Below are 16661 nucleotides of genomic sequence, written 5' to 3' on the forward strand. Positions count from 1 at the left end.
CATTAGTCCATCAAGAACTGGTTATGCCATAAAATCAGAAAATGCGGAAATCAAGTTTGGAACAACACTTTATGCCAGATTCTACAATAAGCTTTAAATGGATACACTATCTATATACAAATGTACTTTCAAAAGCAAACTAAAGGAATAAAGAAAAAGAGCTAGCTACCTTTCAGAACTGTGGATAGGGGAAGAAATTTTTTTAATGAAACATGGGATAGAAAGGATGACGGGATAAAATAGAGAATTTTGATTACATAAAATGAAAAAGTTTTGCATAAGCTAAAATTAAGGTTATAAATAGAAAGGAAAACAGTTAAATGGGGGAAAAATCTTTGCAGCAAATTCCTCTGGGAAAGGTCTGGTATCTAAGATTATATAGGGAATGGTGCAAATATGTAAGAGCAAATCATTCCCCAATAAATAAATGGGGAAAGGATAGGAACAAGCAATTATCAAAAGAAGAAATGCAAACTATCAGGAACCATATACAAAATGCTCCAAATCACTAATAAGAAGATAAATATGAATTAAAACATCTCTGAATGATTACATTAAATTAAAAATGATTCTTCCAAATAAAATCAGTGTGGTCAAGATTATAAGAAAAGCATAAAATTAGGGGGAAGTTTTATAACCAGTTTCTTGGATAAAGGTCTCATATTTCAAAAACATAGAGAACTGATTCAGATTTATAAGTACACGAGTCATTCCCCAACTGACAAATGGTCCAAGGATATGAACAAGAAATTTTTGGAAGAAAAAATTACAGCTATCTATAGTCATAGGAAAAATGTTCTAAAATATTATTAATTAGAGAAATGCATATTAAAACAACTTTGAGGTATCATTTTACATCAATCAAGTTGGCTAAAATGATAAAAGGGGAAAATGACAAATGTTGGGGGTGGTGTGGAAAAATTGGAATGCTAGTATACTATTGGTGGAATTGTTAATTGATTCAGCCATTTTGGAGAGTGATCTGGAATTTTGCCCAAGGAGTTATAAAACTATGTATACCCTTTGACCCAGAAATCCCACTATTAGGTTTGTTTCTCAAGATGTTCAGGGAAAAAAGAAAATAACCTGTGAGTTCTAAAATGTTTATAGCAGTTCTCTTTGTGGCAGCAAAGAATTGGACATTGATGGGATGCCCATCAATTGGGAAATGGCTGAATAAGTTATGGTAAATGATTGTGATAGGATGCTACTGTACTGTAAGAGATAATGGGCTGATTGGTTTTAGAAATACATGAAAAGACTTGCATGAAATAATATACAAGTGAAATGAGCAGAATGAAGAGAATATTGTATATGGTAACAGCAATATTGTTCTAAGAGTAACTGTGAATGACTAAGCTATTCTGAGTAATATGATATTTCAAATCAACTGGAAAAGGCTCTAGAGAAAGAACATCAGTTCTTTACATAAACATATGGAAGTATGTATTGTATAGTTCCATATATATATATATATATATATATATATATATATATATATATATATATATATATATATATATCTGTATCAAATGTTTGCTTTCTATAATGTGGTGTTGGGAAGAATGAAAGGAGAGAGACAACTTGAAATTCAAAAATATGACAAAAAATAAATAAAACAGCTCTGGGGTTCTACTTCTTACCCATCAGATAATGACTAAAAAGGAAAAAGACCTTTGCTGTAGGTCTACTGGAGGACAGGCACACTAGTGCATAGTTGACAGAACTGTGAAGTGCTCCAAACATTCTGAAAAGTAATTTAGAACGATACTCCCCCATGGGGCAGAACCAAGATGGCAGAGTAGAAAGATGCATATACTGTAGTGCTTCCCCCACAGCCCACAAAATACTTGTAAAAAAATGACTCTCAACAAATTCTAGAGCAGCAGAAACCACAGAACGACAGAGTGAAAGAGATTTCCAGCCAAAGGTAACCTGGAAGGCCAATAGGAAAGGTCTTCCCCATGGGATACTGAGCAGAGCAGAGCCCAGCCCTGGCCACGTGGCACAGGAAGGAACAGGCCTCTGGGGCAGAATCCTCAGCAGGGAGGGTCCCAGATCCCTCAACCCACAAGTGCCAAAGAAAGCTTCAAAGGTCAATGTGGGAGGGCTTTCCCAGTTGGGCGAGAGAGCAGTAGGGTCCCCCCAGCACTGGCAGAGGAAGTGGCAGAGGTAGCAGCAGCAGCAGCAGCAGCAGCAGGCAGCTGGCAGCTACTGTGGAAGCAGCCTGGGTCCATTGTCCAAGTGGCTCAGCTTAAACCTCTGAGGGAACTGAGCAGGGGATCTGAACTTCAGCTCTCAGTGGCAGCCCACCCCTGCCTAAAGCCCCTAGGGGAATTGAGCAGCTTATCTGAATCTCAGCCCTGAACACAATCCTGGGGGAGAAGGAGCACTAGGACTCTCTTCTTAACAAAGGATTCAGAAGTCAAGTAACTGGCTGGGAAAATGCCCAAAAAAGGGAAAAATATAAGACCATAGAAGGTTGTGTGTGTTCATCCTTCACTGCCAAAGAAGACCATGCCATCAGAGAAATGATGATGTGACTTGCACTTGACTTTCTTTTGAGGGAAGGAGGGCTGTACAGGTCACCAGCCTCACTTCTCCTCCAGAGTCATCTGAGTCTAGTGACTAGATATTCATCAGGATGACTGGAGATGACCCAGGATGAGGCAACTGAGGTTAAATGACTTGCCCAAGGTCACACAGCTAGTAAGTATCAAGTGTCTGAGGTGAGATTTGAACTCAGGTCCTCCTGACTCCTACACTGGTACCCTATCTACTCCACCACCAAGCTGCCTCCCATAGAAGTTTACTTTCTTGGTGAACAAGTATCTCCTTTCATCCTTTCAGATGAGGAAGAACAATGCATACTGTCAGAAGAAGTCAAGGCCTCTGCCTCCAGTACCTCCAAAATGAATATAAAATGGGCTCAGGACATAGAAGAGCTTGAAAAGCAAGTCAGCAGTTTGCTAAAGGAGAACAAAAAACAATGCTGAGGAAAATAGCACCTTTAAAAATAGGCTAACTCAAGTGAAAAAAGAAATCCAAAAAGCCAATGAGGAGAAGAAGGCTTTAGAAAGCAGAATTGGCCAAATGGAAAAGAAGGTTCAAAAGCTCACTGAACAAAATAGTTCTTTAAAAGTGAGAGTGGAATTCAGGGAAGTGACCGCACAATAAACCAAGAAATTACAAAACAAAAGCAAAATATTGAAAAAATAGAAGATAATGTGAAACATCTCATGGGAAAAACAACTGACCTGGAAAGCAGATCCAGGAGAGACAATTTAAAAATTATGGGACTACCTGAAAGCCATGATCAAAAAAGAGCCTAGACATTATCTTTCATGAAATTATCAAGGAAAACTGCCCTGATATTCTAGAACCAGAGGGCAAAATAAATATTGAAAGAATCCACCAATCACCTCCTGAAAGAGAACTGAAAAGAGAAACTCCTAAGAATATTGTGGCCAAATTTCAGAGTTCCTAGGTCAAGGAGAAAATATTATAAGCAGCTAGAAAGAAACAATTTGAGTGTTGTGGAAACACAATCAGGATAACACAGGATTTGGTAGCTTCTGCATTAAGGGACTGAAGGGCTTGGAACAGGATATTCCAGAAGTCAAAGGAACTGGGATTAAAACCAAGAATTACCTACCCAGCAAAACTGAGTATGATACTTCAAGGGAATAAATGGTCATTCAATGATATAGAGGACTTTCAAGCATTCATGATGGAAAGACCAGAACTGAAGAGAAAATTTGACTTTCAAACCCAAGAATCAAGAGAAGCATGAAGAGGTAAATAGGACAGAGAAATCATAAAGGATTTTCTAAAGCTGAACTGTTTACATTCCTACATGGAAAGATAATATGTGTAACTCTTGAGACTTTTCTCAGTATTTGGGTAGGTAGAGGGATTATACACACACACACACACATACATACGCACATATATAGACAGAGAGTACAGGTTGAGTTGAATCAGAAGAGATGATATCCATAAAAAAATGAAATAAAATTAAGGGATGAGAGAAGAAACTATTGGGAGGAGAAAAGCAGAAATAGAATGGGGCAAACTATCACTCATAAAAGAGATAAGAAAAATCTTGTTCAATGGAGGAGAAAAGGGAGGACATGAGAGGGGAAAAATGAAGCTTACTCTCTTCACATATGGCTTAAGGAGGGAATAACATGCTCACTAAATATGATATGAAAATTTATCTTACACTACAGGAAAGTGGGGGAGAAGGGGACAAGTGGGGTCAGGTGGATGATAGAAGGGAGGGCAAATGGGAGAAGGGAGTAACTAGAAGTAAACACTTTTGGGAAGAGACAAGGTCAAATGAGAGAAAAGAAAAAAAGCGGGGACAGGGTAGGATGGAGGGTAATATAGTTAGTCTTACACAACATGTCTATTATGGAAGGTTTTTGCAAAATGACACATATATAGCCTATATTGACTTGCTAGCCTCCTCAGGGGGGATGGGTGGGGAGGGAGGGAGGGAGGGAAGTTGGAATTCAAAGTATTAGAAACAAATGTTGAGAATTGTTATTGCATATAACTGGGAAATAAGAAATACAGGTAATGGGGTATAAAAAGTTATCTTGCCCTATAAGAAAAGAGAGAAGATGGGGATAAAGGAAGGGTGGCGTGTGATAGAAGGGAGGGCTCATTGAGGGAAGGGGTAATTAGAATGCAAGGTGTTATGGGGTAGGGGGAGGGGAGAGAAGGGGAGAAAAATTGGAACTCATTTGTGGAAATGAATGTTGAAATCTAAAAATAAATAAATACAACAATTAAAAAAAAAAGAACTATACTCCCCCAAAGACACCAAACTGTGTCTTTGTTGACATTTGACATTTTAAAAAATATCAATACCACCCCTAGGCATATATCCCCAGAAAGATCGAATACAGAGAGAAAGAACCCATATGCACATAAATACTTATTAAGGCATTTTTTTGTTGTAGCAAAGAATTGGAAAAAATGTGGGTGCCCATCTATTTGGGTTGGCTCCAACAAATTATGTTATGTATATGTAATGGAATATTATTGTGCCTTAACAAATAATTAAAAAGCTAGATTCAGAGACATCTGGTAGGATTTGTGTGAATTGACACAAAATCAAATGAAGATATGCAGGAAGATAATTTCTACAATGACAAATAATTATGAAAGACTTACAACAATGATCAATGAAATGATCAATCATAAGTCAAGGAGATGGATGATAAAGCCTTCTTCTCTTCTCTTGGCACCAAGGTGATGAATTAGAAATATAGAATGAGATATATATTTTCAGATTTGGCTAATGTGGGAATTTGTTTTGTTTGACTATGCCTGTTACAACAATTGAATGATGATGAATGGTAAAGAATTTCATTAAGCACTTATTATGTGCCAGATACCTTGTTAAGTCCTAAGGATAGAAACGCAAACAAGCAAAATAGTTCAAGGTCTCAAGTAGTTTGCATTCTAATGGAAGATGGCACACAAAGGGAAGCTAGAAATCAGGGGACACAGTCTGAAAATATCTGGTAGTGTCATGGTTCTGAGCAAGATAAAAAGAAAGCTCTTCATCTACCAGAGCCCAGAGTTCTGGAAATAAAGTCCAAGTGTCCAGTGGGAAAGGTTAAAGGATATCTGAAGTAGGGTTGGAGTCGATGACCGCTGAGGTCCCTTCCAAATTTAAATTTATCAGTAAGAAAAGTAGGACGTATGTTGGTGTATCTCACCATAAGAAGAAAAAAACCCAAATTATCTAAGTTAACTGTATTGATAAGAGAGAAAATGCATGGAAGGGCAGGTGAAAATTTTGCAAAAGATAAGGCAATTCTGAATTATATTCAGAGAGGAAAAGGAAATTTTTGAAATGCCCTTGCCAAAGGGAATATAAACCAGCCAGTGAAAGAGCCTAGCAGAAGCAGATTTCTAGATATAATAACACACCAGGTTTTAGGTGGTGATGGGAAAATGCAGCAAAGGTATTTTTTAGTTCTAAAAATAGGAGTTATTTATCACAGGGTGTCACTGTCATTCTTTCTCCAGAAGGCTAAGGGATTTGTGATCTTTTAGCAGGAAAAAAGTAAGTAAAAGAGCTAGTAAAAAGTATAAAACCTCAAAGGGTTAATGAAAAATTAAAATGAAAATTAACTAGTTTGACAAGCTAAGTCTTCTGTAAAATTGCAGCCTGTCAGCGAGACATGAGGCAAGTATTTTAATGAAAAAAGGGTTGGGGGTGCGGGTAGGAAAAGAATTGACTTTGGTTGTAACCCAGGTCATTTAGGTATTCATTTTACGTCACGTGTCTCAGCACCAGGATCAAAAAAGAAATTAGAAAGAATCAGAAACTAAGCAACATTTTGAATTTTGCATCCCTTTGGATTCCCAAGAGGGTGATGTGAACAGTTAACACAAGCATGAAAACAGGAAGTAATCACCACAGAAACAGACATGGGAAAGCTTGGAATTCCTTCAAACCGAGGGAAAGTTTGGAAATGGGTCTCTTTGGAAGAGGAACCTGGAAGAAAACATTGGGGCTGGTGTCCTTTATGACAAAAAAAAAAAAAATGACAGCAAGTAAGAACATGGTCTTGTTTGTAATGTAATCAATGAGGTTTGACTTTATCATAGAAACAATGTATCTTCCAGAGAGAAGAATGACATATCTAATAGATATGTTGACTGGTTTTATATACAATGGGTTGGAAGGGACATAGCTTCTTAATGTCAAATGTGCCTAAATGCTAATAGTCATTAAGTCATCTTAATTTTTGCAAGGAGAGGCATATGTGGTAGAGGAGGTATCTCACTCTTTGTCCGAGGAGTTGATTCTGTTCTAGGGTGACATTAAGAGCCAGAATCCAGAACAGCTTATGCCTGGAAAACAATCTAGCAGAAATTAGATTTAGATTAGCACTGCATCTTAGATTCCACAGTAATGTCCAAATGGATATATGGTCTAGATGTAAAAGCTAAAATGATAAATATGATACCTTTCACAACTCTGGACATGGAAATATTTTTTGACTAAACATGAGATAGAGAGCATCATAGGAGATAAAATGGATAATTCTGATTACACAAAAAATTTTCTATGAAAAGTTTTTTTTTAAGTTGAAATCAATGCAGTTAGAAATAGAAGGGAAAACAGTTAAAAAATCTTTGCAGCAACTTTCTCTGGGAAATGTCTGATTACCTAAGATATACAGGGAATTGATACAAACATATAATATCTTGCTGTATACTATTTGCATGGTTTTCATCAGGCCAATTAAACTTTCAGTACACTAGCCAACTCTCCAGGCAAACAAATTATTGAGATGCCCATTTATAATAGATGGAGGGAGTTTCCATATCGGAAGTTCACCATGCTGATGAAATCACGTCGAGATCCTGTCCCTGACAAAATTCTCTAAAGCATGTTGAACTCTTAGGCATTCACTGATGAGTAAGTGATAGCAATTATATTGTCACAATAGCTATAATGATGATAATAATAGATAAGGAAACTATCATTCATAGACCTAATAGTTGTTAGTGGACTATATCTTCAAAGAGATGCCAAGTCACAAGCCTGTCAGCACAGAAGATAAAGCCAAACATTTATGATGTGCAAAAGGGATTGCAGCTATTTCTTTCCTGTATCATAAATTCCTCCAAACAGCAGGAGGGCCCCCCTTCTTCAGCAGTTATTATGCTCCTTTTTATAGAATATGGTAGGCATTTTATCTCCTCCAGTTGCTTTGCCCAGAAATGAGGAGCCACCTTCCTGCAGAGCTCTGCAGAAGCTATGTTCCATGGAGAATCAGTCTTTGCTTTATTCAGTCATTTCAGTTGTGTCTGACTCTTAGTGACCCCATTTGGAGGTTTTCTCCAGTCCTCCTAACCTATATCTTGCCATTGGACCCAGATGGCTCTGGAGGATAAAGTGAGGCTGGTGACTTTGCACAGCCTCCCTCACTTAAATCCCATTCAGTTGCAAGTCATGGCATCACTTTCCTGATGTCATGGTCCTCTTCGAGAATGAAGGACAAACAACAACAATGTTCTCATTTGAGGTTTTCTTGGCAGAGGCTGGAGTGATCTGCCATTTCCTTCTCCAGCTCACTTTACAGATGAGGAAACTGAGGCAGAGTTAAGTGAATTACTCAGGGCACATAGTAAGTGTCTGAATCAGCCTCATTCTAGTCTTTTATCCTAAGATTAGCACTGCACAGGATGCAAAAGAAAGGGAAAGAGAGATATTTGGAGCAATAAGATGCAATTTTTATCCTTGCTGATTCCTATAGGCTTTTATCTGACTTGCTGAATCTGCCAGGCAGTCCATTTAATGTTGTCTGGGAAGGAAGAATTGTCTGATAAAAAAAACCTTCCTTTTTATCAAAAAAAGATTCTCTAAGGCAACAAATAATAAAAATAACAAACAGTACAATAAACTTTGCAAAGTACTTTATATATATATTATCTCGTTTGACTTGATTCTCAGCCCTCTGTGAGGTAGATGCTATCCTTATCCTCATTTTATATATGAGGAAACTGAGGCTGAAAGAGCTTAAGAGATTTACACAGTTCACACAACTAGCTAGTGTCCAAGGCAGTTTTCCTGACTCCAAGTTAGACATTCTATTCACTTTGCCACCTAACTGTTTGTTTGGTTTTTTTGCAAAGCAATTGGGTTAAGTGACTTGCCCAAGGTCTCACAGCTAATGTCAAGTGTCTGAGGTCAGATCTGAACTCAGGTCTTTCTGACTCCTGGGCCAATGTTTAATCCACTGCACCCCCTAAGTGCCCCATCACTTAGCTGTTTCAAACAAACTTACTCACTATTCCCTGAAGGTCTATTTCCTCCACTTCCCACCCCCAAATTAAAAACCAGCCCTCAGTTTAAACTGGTAGATGAATTTTGCCATCTACCTAGGAAGCTTCCTGATTTGGAGTCAGGAAGACCTGAGTTCAAATTCTGCCCCAGACCAGACAAATCAACTACTCTGATCCTTAATTTCCTCCAATGTAAAATAATGATAATAATAGCAATAATTTCACAAACATCAAGAGGATCAAAAAATCAAATAACAACATATTTGAAGTGCTTTGCAAATCTGTCAGATAAATGCTAATTTTTATTATTTATTAGTTAATTATTATACATTAGTTTAATTATTAGCTAATTATTATTTAATTTATTAATTTAATGAGTACCACCACCACCACCACTACTACCACTACTACCACTACCACTACTACCACTACCACCACTACTACTACCACCACTACTACTACCACCACCACCACTACTACCACTACCACCACTACTACTACCACCACTACTACTACCACCACTACTACTACTACCACTACTACTACTACTATTCTCAATCCCAGGGGTACTTGATGTTTTTATGTGTCATCAATTCCTTTAGAAGTCTGGTGAAGCTTATGGATTCCTAAGGTTAAGAGCCTCTGCTCTATACTGAATGGCAATGATGTTCAGTAAGTTAGAAGAAAGAAAGTAGCAAAAAATCATCAATACCTTCCTGTTGTCTACTGAATAAAATATAAACACCTGATACTGTCATTCAAGGCTCTCCACAATTTGGCTCACCTACTAAGTTTTTGAGGTAAGATTTGAATTCAAATTTTCCTGATTCTAAGTCTAGAACTCCATCTATGTCACCATCTAGCTGGCATACATGCCTTATTCTATTGTCTGCTCCTTAAGGTCAGGGATTATGTCTCATTCCATCTTTGTATCCTCTGGACTTAAGCACTTGTTCAGTTGTTTTTTGGTTGTGTCTGACTCTTTGTGACCTCATTTGGGGTTTTGTTGAAAAGATACTGGAGTGGTTTGCCATTTCCTTGTCCAGCTCATTTTATAGATGAGGAAACTGAGGCAAACAGGGTTAAGTGATTTGCCCAGGGTCACACAGCTAGTAAGTGTCTGAGGCTGGATTTGAACTCAGAAAGATGTCTTCCTGTGCCTATACAGCCGCCTGTACCTAGTACAATCCCTTTTCAATATCAGATGTTTAATGAAAACTTGATGAATTGAAAGTTCATATACAAATTCTCACAATGATGGGTAAAGAATTAATAGGATTTCAAGATTATCTTGTGCAACTCCCTTATTTGTCTAATGAAGAAACTAAACTCTTGCTAAGAGGGTAAAGCAAATTTAGGAAACTAAAAGAGGTGAAATGATGTCCCAAGTCACAGATGGTAGGTGCCAAAGCTAGCATTGAAATCCAAGTCTTCTGACTTAAAATTTATCTCTTTTTCCACTATGCTGTGCTGCTTCTCTTTAAGGAAAGCCATTTATGCAGCACTTACTACGTGCCAAGCATTTTATAAATATCATCTCATTGATCCCATTTCACAAGCGAAGAAACTGAGACAAATAGAGGTAAAAAGACTTGTCCAGCATCTGGAGCAGATCTTCCAACTCCAGGCCCACCACTCTATCCACTGTGCCACCAGTGGCTTCTTTTTCTCATTTGTCACTTAAAAGGTATATTATTTTGCCCTCTGGATCCTTTCAGAGGGAAAAAATGGCCCTGGATAAAAGATCCTATGGGATTCCATTTGATTATAAGTGTTAGAACTTGGATTTCCACAGTAATAGTTAGAGAAGTTTAAGGCACAACCTTGCATGTCATGTAGCTCAAAGTGACCAAAGGTTCTTACCTCAAGTACTCATCCATCATTTCTATACACCTATGTAAGCCAAGCAAAGAAGCTGGTCACTGACTCCCTTCCTTCCCTCTTTGCCTTTTTACTCTACCCAAATCACATACCTATAAAGTACAAGATTTAGAATGGGGGTGGGAGAAGAAGAGAAGTTGGCTGTCCTACACACTGCAGAACGTTAATATTGACTTCTAGGTTCAAATCCCACCTTACAACTTACTACAAGTGACCTTGGGTCTAAGTTGAATTTAATGGAAAGTTACTTAACTTCTCTGTGCCTTAGTTTCCTCATACATAAAATTAGAGATTGAGCTAGATGATCTTTAATGTTCCTTCAAGCTCTGAATAAGATAGTTGTAAGATTCTATAATCTTCTGACCTTGCTTCTGAGAGTAAGGTAAACTAACCAAGTAATCAAATCCCTCTATTACAGGGGCAATGACTGTCGCATTCTAAAATCTGAATTGACTTTTCTGGAACATATGATCATTATCAGGGAAGAGGAGTTAAGGAGCAGCTAGCTGCCCTAGAAAAATGGCCTGGCCACACTTAAAAATTCCTCTGAACTGACATGGCATGTTATATTACCTGACTTGGGAGAAAACACATTGTCATCCCACATTGTCTGGTAAAGTTAAAAGTCAAAGACCATAACTTAAGAAGCCTCTCGATGGGCGGAGCCAAGATGGTGGAGTAGAAAGACGCAAATACACATAGCTCCAAACCCACAACCAATACAACATCTGTATAAAGTAACTCACGGTGAATTCTGGAGCAGTGAGGCCACAGAACAGTGGAGCGAAGGAGATTTCTGTTCCAGAGGGACCTGCAAACCTCTCACAAAAGGTCTGTCGCGCTGCAGACGCAGAGCCCAGCCCAGACCTGCCGTGGCCGCGGCACCAAGAGGAACAGATCCGAGCAGGCTTCAGGGACGGGATCTCCAGCTGCCGCACAAGTCCCTCCACCCACAGGTGATGGGGGTTGGTGAGACAGTCTCTTTGGTGGGTCGAGAGGGGAGTGGGGTGCCCCCATAGCTCGGGCCCCCTCAGGAGGCAGAGGCTGGGAGGCGGCGGACCAGGGCTCCGCAACCAGGCAGGAGCCTGGATCCATCGTTGAAGGTCTGTGCATAAACCCCCTGAGGGAACTGAGCCTGAGAAGTGGCCCTGGATACCTGCCATTAAGCTGAACCTCAAAGGAGGACCTTGAAGTCTAATTTTTTGCCCGCTTCGATGTTCCTTTTTTCAATCAGTGATAATCTGGTTGGATTCACTGCAAACTCCTTAATGCCTGTCTACCTCAGTCCTACCGCTCTAATGTCTTACTCCAAATCAGTTCCCCCTTTCCTTTGTGCCCTCTGCAATGTCTGCTCCATAGTTAACAAGCTTCATTTCTCATCTTAAATATCTTTGTTCCTCATTCCATCCAGCTTCTAAGCCTCACTGACACATGGCTTCCTCCTGATACCATTTCTGTTAGGTCTTTTCCAATCTGTTTTTTCTCATGTTCCCTAACTGGTCATGGTAGAGAAGCAAGAAGACTACTCCTTCCCCATTATCACTTTCAATCTCTCTCTCTCTCTCTCTCTCTCTCTCTCTCTCTCTCTCTCTCTCTCTCTCTCTCGTTTCTGAGATTCATGCTATTCACATTTATTACCCTATCCAGGCCCCAGTGCCTATTATTTCCCTCTCCCACCCACACCCCCAGGACATTCTCTTTTATTTCTCAATGAGTTTACTGCCTGCTTTGTTGTATTTTTCTCATCTGCATCTCTTCTCTTCTTACTAGGGATTTCAGCATGCACATTGACATTACCTCAAATGTTCTAACTTCCCATTTTTTCATTCCACTTATTTCTTAAGACCTATTCCACCGGTCCATCTCATCTACACACAGAGATGATCATACTCTTGATCTTGTGGTCACCCACAAGAGTTCTACTTTTTTTTATGAACTCTGAAATTCCTTTATTTGATCATCTTTTACCATTCATTTATTCCTTTGTTTTGTGATCACTAACCCTGTTTGTTTTTTATAGTCCCTATGACCTTTGTTCTCTCTGCTCCTCAGCTTTGTCCTAGCTCAGCACTTTTGAACTTGCTATAGTCCTCTTCCTTCTCCATTTTGAGCCATTAGTCAATTCTATACTCTCATCTACCCTAGAATCCCTTGACCCTTGGTTCTATCACAAATTATTAACTGCTTTTGGTAATCACATCTCATCAGTACCCCCAGCTTATAGAGGATTCAAAATCCCAGGCATCTCCTTGTTTTCCACCAGCTGCTGTTTGGTCTTGACTCTGCCATTATCTTCAGGTGCTTCCCCACCCCCACCATCTTTTGAGTTTTTTTTTTTATGCATTGTCTTCCCCCATTAGACTGTCAACTCTTTGAGAGCAAGGACTATGTCTCTTAAAAAAACCCCAAAAACTAGCACAGTGCCTGGCACATTATAGATACTTAATAAAAGTTTATTGTGTGTGCTTGTATCAGTAAGCACCCCAACATAAACAGGGGGGCCTGCTATCACAGGTTCTTAGATCTACATTCATAAAAGGAAAGGCTACTTTTGAGGGGTTAACAATCACTTGAATCAAGCACATGTTATCAATGCTTTAGTCAAGCACATATGTCATTTACCTAATTCAGGGGAGTCAACACCCTGAACCCCGAAGTGATCAATGGACATGGCTTCCTCTGACCATATTTCAACAGATAGACAGTTGTCTGACCATAATTATCAGAGAGGGAAGCTCAACATCTGGATTCTCAAAGTTGGGGGTGGGAGGAGGGGAGGGGGCTCCTTATCAGCTTCCCAGAGTCCTTGTCTGGCACTCAAACCTTCTTACCAAAACTAAGCCCCAAAGTAAAACCTCACCCTCAGAGTATTTATACACTTTTAAGAGCCTCTGCCCTAGCACCTCAATAGAATAAATAAAAGGTACTTGGGACCCTCCTACAAAACAACTCCCCTAATCAAGTTTCCCACAATGGGCAGGCCCATCAATGGATGGGAAAGATCCTCACCAATCACATTTAAATAGAGGCATTATAGTTCTTGATTATACTAAAACAAAAACAGCAAAAGATCCTATTTTACTTGCCATTACAGTATTGTATGGTATGCCAAACCTCAATCCTGGATTACTCTATTGACCTCACTTGCATGTTTCCAATAAAATGATTGCTATGCTGCATTAAAAGTCAATTGGAGCAAGTTTTCTGCATCAATCATGTAATTTGTTCACTGTGGTTTAAACCTTATTGTCACTGAAAAAAGTAGAGTTATACTTGAAAAATCCAATAATTTTGGCTATTGATTTGAGTCCCTGAATGGCAGACAATATATTTTGGAAAACTCTGACCTATTCTTTGTTTTTTACCCTTCTTATTCATTTACACAAGAAGCCAAAAATAATTTTGGATTTGAGAGCACTCAACTCCAAACCTAGAGGTTTTTTGAGCAGAGGAGAGTTTGTTGGGCAGTTTCTTAGGAAGACAGGATCTAAAATAACTCTACATGTATATTGCTTAGTAATGAAACATGAAGTAGAAAGAAGCAAAAATTTTTTAGTTGATTAGCTTTGCTCCTGGGGTGGTGAATTTCCTTTTGGAGAACTAATGTCTGTCTGACATTGTCTGAGTACTTGTAGATCTTCTTTGAGGGAGCAGAAAAACTCAAGCCTAAGGATTTTTTCCTTAATATTATGACCTGGCATATGAGGACCTTGCCTTTTAAGAGCTGTAGTGTAAGCCTTTGGCCATTAAGTAACAAGGGAGATGGCAGAGCCCACCTTTCTCTTATGGGGAAGAAACATCGTGTCTTCTGAGGATACCAGGTAGAAGCAGAGAAAAACTCAGTATTGTTACATCCAACAGCGTTATAGCTGGCAGTAACTACTGTACCTGTAAGAAGAGTGGATCTCCATTGTGCAGCAGTCACATGCACCCAGTTGGGACCAATGCTTGGCAGAGAATATATACCATGCCCAGGTGACTGGCAGACTCTACACAACTGGCAGCAAGTGCATGCCATAGCACACTAGACAGAGGCAGTTCAACAGAAGCATCGAAATGATGTTACCAAAAGGCATGGGTGGCCCTGGAGCACCAGAGGCATGGGTTGCCTCTCCAAGTGTCCCCTGGCCACATGTTGCCTACATGTATCATTTGTATTGCCTCTTTGTATCTGCACTTCCCAGTCATGGTGTCTTTGTGAGAAATCTTACCTCCAGTCTATGGGGAAAATGTTCTGTAACTATTTTTCTTACTATGTTATTTCATTAAATGCCTTGGCTTTTGAATTAATTATGTCTTCTGGCAAACCAGAAAAAAAGTATTAGTGATGTCTTGTAAGCTATTATTTTGAGCAAATATGGAGCCATGGAGTCCTTGGGGTACCCCTTCTGAGAGGTTCCAGCTGGGAACTATCCCCAGAGGCTCAGCATTCATATTTTAGTTTATATAGAGCAGTTCTCTTCCTTCTTCTCAAATATAATGCCTTTTTAATATTATTTTTTAGTAATTGCAGAGAAAAGACCTACTCACAGAATCAAAAAGTCTGTTGGACTCAGCCATCATCTAATCCATATTATACATGAATAGGAATTCTCTATAGTTTTTGCCAGAAATGGCTATCAAACTTGAGTGACTTAGAGTAATGGGGAACTCACTACTTCGGTCCATTCCATGTTTGTATAATGTTGCTAGGTTGTGTCTGACTCTTCATTAACCCAATTTTTTTTTGGCAGAGATACTGGAATGGTTTTCCACTTCCTTCTCCAGCTCATTTTACAGATGAGGAAACTGAGGCAAACACGGTTAAGCAACTTGCCCAGAGTCACACAGCTAGTAAGTTTCTGAGGCCATATTTGAATTCAGGTCCTGACTCCAGGGCCAGCACTCTATCCACTAGTTGCCCATAATATTGTTAAGAACTGTTTATGTAATTCAGTTGAGTGGGATGGATGAATTTTCCAGGTGACTCCAGGAAGCAGTTATTAACAGGTCTAGTGGTCTGTGACCTTTTTTTGTATTTAGAAGGAGCTGTTAAGTAGCAATACATGCCAACTTTGCCTTCAGGCATGACCTCGTGGGAACAAATCAGGTCTGCTTGGTGAAGATCATTCAGACTTATTGAGGGATTCTCCAGGTATGAGTGAACCCTTGTTTCATGGGGGTAGAGAGAAAGGAGGGACTAAGATATAACAAGTGTAGGAATTCTTTAGGGGAAGTAGGAAATGAATTAATTCCTCCTAATTATTATTTTAATTAGTATTTATTTAATTTATATATATAATTACATATAATTTATCTAATTAATTTCATTATTTTCATAATTAATTAATTATTCCTAAATATTATTATTTCTAATAACATCTTACTATTTTTTATCCTGATTTTGCATTAAGGAATCTGATATTCAATACAAAGAGAAAGTACTTTGTGCTAATGCCTAAAGTATCTCACTCTCTCTATTAAGGCCTAGTGGATAGGATACTGGAATTAGAATTGGAAAGAACTATTTCCCATTCTTCTGGGCTCTGTGACTATGGGTAATCCACATAACTTTTCTAAGTCTTACTGATCTCATTTGCAAAATGAAATGAATACCTACAATACTGAATGAAATCAGGTTAAGTGAAGACCCCCTCAGGCATGAATTCCCCCAAACCTCACTCCTTCTTGTTAAAGCTAAAATAACTAAGTATCCCCCTTAGGTAAATAAAGTGCTTCAGGATGGAGGAGAACCACCAAAGTTCCAGTCATGTGACCTGTTGTACCTCCCTCCCCCTTCCCTCCCCCTTCACTTCCCCTTCACCACCCCCTTATGCCACATCAGCACTCTTCCCTTAAGTTCCATATTTGGTAACAAAAACTCTCATTGGTAAGCAATGATCTTTTCTATGTTCTTTGTCTCTGGGGTAGATTTCTGCACTTAGACTGTATGCCTGGATTCCCAGCCAATGGGAAGAGAG

Source organism: Notamacropus eugenii, chromosome 4, assembly GCF_028372415.1.
Source record: "Notamacropus eugenii isolate mMacEug1 chromosome 4, mMacEug1.pri_v2, whole genome shotgun sequence".
NCBI classification, from domain to species: Eukaryota; Metazoa; Chordata; class Mammalia; order Diprotodontia; family Macropodidae; genus Notamacropus; species Notamacropus eugenii.